This window comes from Vulpes vulpes, chromosome 2 (assembly GCF_048418805.1).
Source record: "Vulpes vulpes isolate BD-2025 chromosome 2, VulVul3, whole genome shotgun sequence".
Classification (NCBI taxonomy): Eukaryota; Metazoa; Chordata; class Mammalia; order Carnivora; family Canidae; genus Vulpes; species Vulpes vulpes.
The window spans coordinates 161,938,263-161,944,262 of record NC_132781.1 but is presented as its reverse complement, the minus strand read 5'-3'; positions in this window follow the sequence as shown (position 1 = coordinate 161,944,262).

Here is a 6,000-nt window from a genome sequence, read left to right as displayed (position 1 = left end):
CCCCCCGCCCCGCCCCTCCTTGCAATACGCACACACACATACTCTTTCATTCTCTCTCTCTCTCTCTAAAATAAATAAATAAATAAATAAAATCTTTAAAAAATAAAAGGCTACTGAGCGCCAACTACCTGCCAGGTGCTGCTCCAGGCACCAAGGACGCATCAGGGAAGAAGACAAGGATCCCTGCCGCATGGAGTGTACCTTTCCGTTTATATTCTAGCCCCCAGATCATCAGCAAGTCTGAAGATGTGACCCCGAAATCTGGTGATTCTGACATAGGGCCAGATTTAGGACCTCCTGTCCGGAGGAACCCCAGGTCAAAGGCCCTCGGTAAGGAGAGAGGGGAGGATGGTATTGGAAAGCAGGTGCTCTGGCTGGAATGCTCACGCACCTGCTCCAGGGTTGTCGATGGTACCTGCACTTTGGAAAAATGTTTGGCGGGATCATCTACAGTTGGACGTCTGGGTGCTCCGAGGCCCAGCCATTCAACTCCTCGGTGTATACCTAGGAGGTACCTGCACGTAGGCATACCCCAAAGACATATGCAATGGCCCCCAGTTGTCGCAGGTGTTCACACCTCTGAGTAATCCCCTCCCCTTGAGTGTAGGTGGGACCCGTACCTTATCTCTAACCAGCACAATGCTGCAAAGGGGGTGGGATGTGTCATTTCTGTGATCACGTTACAGGAAAGGGTAACTTGCATCTCACCAGGAGCCTCTGTCCATTGACTCCCAGAAGCAAGCCACCTTCGGGAGAGGCCCACACGGCAAACAAAGAGTGGGGAGCTCCCGCTAACAGGCAGCGAGGAGGTGAGGCCCTCAGTCCAACAATCCTCAAAGGAACTGAATCTTTCCAACAACCCCATGAGCTTGAAAGTGGATCCTTCCCCATCTAAGTCTCAGAGGAGACTGCTGGCCTTGGCCAACCCCTTGGTGCAGCCCGAGAGAGCCCCTGAGCAAAAATGCCCGCTCAGCAGTGGCAAGATTCCTGACCCACGGACGGAAACTGTGACATAAGGGTGTGTTGTTCTGAGCCACTATGTTTGTCGTGATTTGTTATGAACACGAACAGATAACTACTGCCCTGGAATGCAGGAGGGCAGTGAGAATGAACGAGCCAGTGACATCACAGCACAAGGCTGAAGCCCACAAACATCACGTCGAGTGAAAAAGCCAGGCAGAGACGGGAATCTGTATGCTTCCGTTCAAATGAAGCTCAAACTCAAGCAGAACTAATCTACAATATTGGAGATCGGGGTGGTGGGTGGGTATTGACCTGAAGGGAGCACGCGGAGTCTTCCGGGGGGTGGCAGCCTGCTCCTGGATCTGGGTTCTGGGTAGGCGAATGCATGCGCTTTGTGGAAATTCTTCAAGTGCCCACTTATGACTGGTGCACTTTTCAATATTTCAAAATGTGTTCTTTTTCGATCAACAGTTTACCAAAACTGTGGCATTCTGGAGTCGGATCCCAGCCCTACCTCTTGCGAGATCTGTAAGCAGGCAAGTCACCTGACTCTTCTGTGCCCCCTTCTGCAAAATGGGTTTGGGCTAAGAGCTGGATGAAACCGTGCATGGCACAGTGGCGGGCACCCAACACGACTAGATACACATCAGCTGGTTTTGCTAACCACGTCCATAAAGGTTCATTGTTACTCGCAAAAAAATAGCAGAGGTCTGTTTGTCCAGATGCCTGAAAGTAGAATTTATGGAGTTGCCCAGCAGGTACCACCCCAGAGAGAGCAGGTGGGTCCTCAGGAATCCCTCCGGGGGACGTGAGGGCAGCAAACCCAGCCCTTCCCCGACATGCACACCTAGAAAGGTCCCAGGGCAGAGGGCAAGATGGTCAGAGGTCAGGTTTGCTCTGGGTTGGGACTCTGAGTCTTGATGCAAATCAAGCTTCCCCCCAGGGTGTCTGTGACCTTGGGCTGTCCTCCCACACCAGCCAGAAAACAAAACAAACACCAACCCCGACACTCAGCTGTTGCAAACACTCACACAGCGAGTCCGAGTCCGTGGTGCCCGGGCACGGTTTGCGCTTAACTGACCCTGAACCCTCACGATCGGGGCCAGACAGGCGGACGGGCAGCAGAAGTGAGGCGCGGACCACCCGCCGCGGGATCAGGACACCTAGGTTGCAAACAGAACACGCACACTCACTCCCGCGGCAAAGCCCGGGGAGCCAAGGGGCCTTGACTCTGGGGACAGATTCGCAAGAGAAACAGAGGCCGCGAACCAGCACAAGAGTCCACGCGGGGAAAACCTCCCAGGCTGCGTGTTTTCACACGTTCCGTCCAGGGAAGGGGACACGAGGGTGGCGCAAGGTCCCCTTTCTTTGATTTGAATGTACCTTTGTGCCCGTGTGTAGGTGTGAGTCGGTAAATAAAACCCTGCGTCCCCCAACCGAAGGGCCGGGTTGTTGGTGGCTCCGGAGCCTCCAGGCCGTCTGTGCTCCCATCTGTCATCCTGCGCGGCAGCTTCCTGCTGGTCGCGCTCCTTCTCCCTCGTGCTCTCCCTTGCTCCTGCTCTCACTCTCCCTCCGACTCTCCCTCACCCCGTAGAGGCCGTAGAGGCCTGTAGAGGCCAGGCCAGCCTCCCTGCCTTCATTTCCATTTGGAATGCAAAGGCACCAGAAGTACAGGCAGGTCCGGGGACAGGGGGGCCATGGCTGTGGCCTCCCCAGCCAAGGACAGCCCAGGGAAGGTGGCTGACACCGAATGAGGTTCTACAGCTCCTCCCAGTGTCTGGGCCACCAAGGTTGGCAGCAGGCCCCTCGCCCGGCTGGCCCCTTTCTCTCCCTGCTTCGGGCACTGCCAGGTGGGGCCGGGAGGGACCTTCAGGGCAGACAGGAGCCCGGCCAGGTCAGAGATGAGGGGAGCAAGGACCGTCTTGTGGTTGGGTCACCTGTGGTCCCTGGGACGTGCCCCGCTCCAGTCATGCTCACCTACCTTCTAATCAGCCAGATTGTTTCGCTGTACGACCTTGGGCACATTGCTCCACGTTTCTGAGCCCTGTTTTCCTGCCAACATGGGAAAGCTTTGTTAGAAACAATGATCGGGGGATCCCTGGGTGGCGCAGCGGTTTGGCGCCTGCCTTTGGCCCAGGGCACGATCCTGGAGACGCGGGATCGAATCCCACGTCGGGCTCCCGGTGCATGGAGCCTGCTTCTCCCTCTGCCTATGTCTCTGCCTCTCTCTCTGTGTGTGTGTGTGACTATCATAAATAAATAAAAATTAAAAAAAAAAAAAAAAGAAACAATGATCGGCAGTAATGGGTTGGTTTGGTATTTTGGGGTTTGTTTGTTTTTTTTTTTTAAGGTCTTCTCTGCAGCAGCCCTGTTCTGGGTGTTTGATCGTGAGATTCAAATGAGGGGACTCCCAGGAAGGACTGAGACAGCGCCCACCCAACGGGCGGAAAACCCACAGATCACAGCATTCAGGCCCACCGGTGTGAGGCCACCTGGGAGCGGCCGAGCTGGGACTCGACACCCGGCCCTTCAACGCCAGCACTGCCGACACGAGTCACGATGCCATCCGGCCTTGGTAGCCACGCACAGCTGAATAAAACTGATGGATTATAAGCATCACCAAGGAGCCCATATAATCTAGAAACCTCTACTTTCTCCTTCAGGAGCAGTATTTTTAAGACCCCATCATGGCTCAATTGCAAGTTACGACTGTCTCAGTCCAAGCAATCAGAGAGCTGCCAGTTATTGGGGGGTTTTCTGTTTTTTTAAGTGAAAGTGGATTGCTTGTTACTGTGTTTCAAGGATTTTACACAGCCTTTGAGATAACTGTGGCATTTTGTGGGGAGGGGAGTCCAGTCAAGATTTAGCAGTTTCTGCTCCCGTTGGTCGGAACGTCAGCTTTGCTCTCAGTTTAGTGTTCAGAGGAGTGGGCCACTGGCGACATATGACCTCTCAAAGACTCTCTGGGGCCAGGGGCTGCTCCTACTCAAGGCCAGCCTGGCTTCCATTAGGGTCCGCCTGGCAGGAAGCAAGTTTGCATCCTCCACTCATGTTGAGGACGAGAATTGAACTAGAGACGCGCGTGGAGGTGGAGGTACAGGTGAGGGGGGGTGCTCAGGCCTCCCGAGAGCCCAGCGCCTGGCAGCTGGCTAGACCAGCCAGTGTCCTGAGATAGGACAGATCAGCTCTGCAGCCCAAGAAGGGGGAAGCCAGGCTGTGGGCAGGTGTCAAGGGCTGCCCCCCACTCACTCGCTCCCTCGGGCACTGTTCAAGGGACCGTGATACAGCAGTAACCGAAACAGAAGGAAAAAAAAAAAAATCCCTGCCCTCATGGAGCTTAGTTTCATGGAGTGTAGGGCCCGGAGACAGAAATAAAGTGAAATAAATAACGTAGCGGTCAGACGAGAAGAGGGATAGAGTGTGGAGGTTTTTATTTTGTTTGGCTGTTCTTGTTGCTCTTTCTTGTTTATTGGGTTTATTTTGTTCTGTTTTGTTTTGCTGTGGGCAGATGGCCGGGGCTTTACTACGTGGAATGGGTTGCCAGCCCCCTGCCCCCTCGTTGTTGTTGTTGTTTTTTAAGAACTTTAAGTAGGGCGGTGTTTGAGTAAACACCTGAAGGAGGTGAAGGAGCCCCTGGTGAAGTGCTTTCTAGGGAGAGGGACAGTAAGTGAAAAGGCCCTAAAGCAAAAAGGCCCCGGAGTGTTGAGGCTGACGGTCCCTGTTCCTGTGACGCTGTTATCCCTCAGGCCCGGGTTTCTGTGCTCACACCTCAAACTTCAAGCCTAGGGTGTTTCTGGTTGTCGGGGACTAACCCAGGCAGAAACTTCTAGGCTGTGTGAGGCCCTGGAAGAGATTTCTAGAGCTAGGCTCTGGGGAAGGTCACTGCATTCAACTTCACAAAACAGGGTTTGGGCCGAGTTTGTAGCACACGCAGCTTCCTGGGCCGGGCTCCACATCCCAGAATCTGTGACCAGGTCTGTGCCTGGGAGTCTGCATTTCTGGAAGCCTCTCAGGGTGTCTGAGCATCTTCACTCTGCCCATTTCCACGCGTTCTCCCTTAGCTCTTGTTCTAACCCACTAGGGTAGAGGCTGCCATGTTTCATCTTTCTTGAACATTCTTGAGTCTTTCTGGAGGCACCTTGCCGGCCATTTCCTGCCAGGGACGGAGCATCCCCTGGGGAGGTAGAGTCGGCTCCGGGCAGAGGCTGAGTGGGGGTGACAGGCCGTTGGGGCTTGCAGGCGTCCTCCACCCACCCCCCTGCCCTGGGCCCACGTCGGGGTTTCAAGGACAGTGATGATGCAGGTCAACTCTGGGGACTCAGGATAAAAAACAAAGGACCGAATGTCCGTTTTGACAAGAACAGGATCGTAATGGGGTTGGCAGCTCCGAAACATCCCTTCCCTGGCGCATGAAAAAAATGCCCTCGTTCTTTCAGAAGTGTTCCTTCCCCGTCCCCCGCCCATCCCCACTCCCACCCCAGAAGGGGTGGTTCCCCCCACCTCACTCTATTGGACAGGACCAGACATTCAGGTGGGGCAGGGGTCCCTAAGCTTCTAGCCTCTAAGCTTCTCCCGGTTCAGCTCCGTGCCCCTCGCCCCCCGCCCAGGAGACTGTCTGGTCAGCTCGGGCCTCGCTGGAAAACCGAGCGCCGCCTATTTCTGCGACCTCTGAGCCTCCGTTTCCCCATCTGTAAAATGGGCCGCCAGATGCTTCAGGGCGCCGTGATCTACGAGGGCGCCCACCCCCACCCCACCCCCGCTCTCCCCGTGTCCCCCCCCCCGCCGTTCTACCAACCCCCCCGTTTCCCCCGACACGCCACCGCCACCCCCTCCCTCTCCCCCGTTCTCCCCGCCCCCAACCCTCGCCCCCACCCCCACTCTCCCCGCGCCTCGACCTCGGTTCTCCCACCCCTGCGCCTCCCACTCTCCCCCCCCGCCTCCCCCCCGTTCTCCGATCCCCCAGCCGCCACCCCCGCTCTCCCCGCCCCCCCACCCCCCGATCTTCCGACCCCCCCCACCCACTCACCCACACCCCCT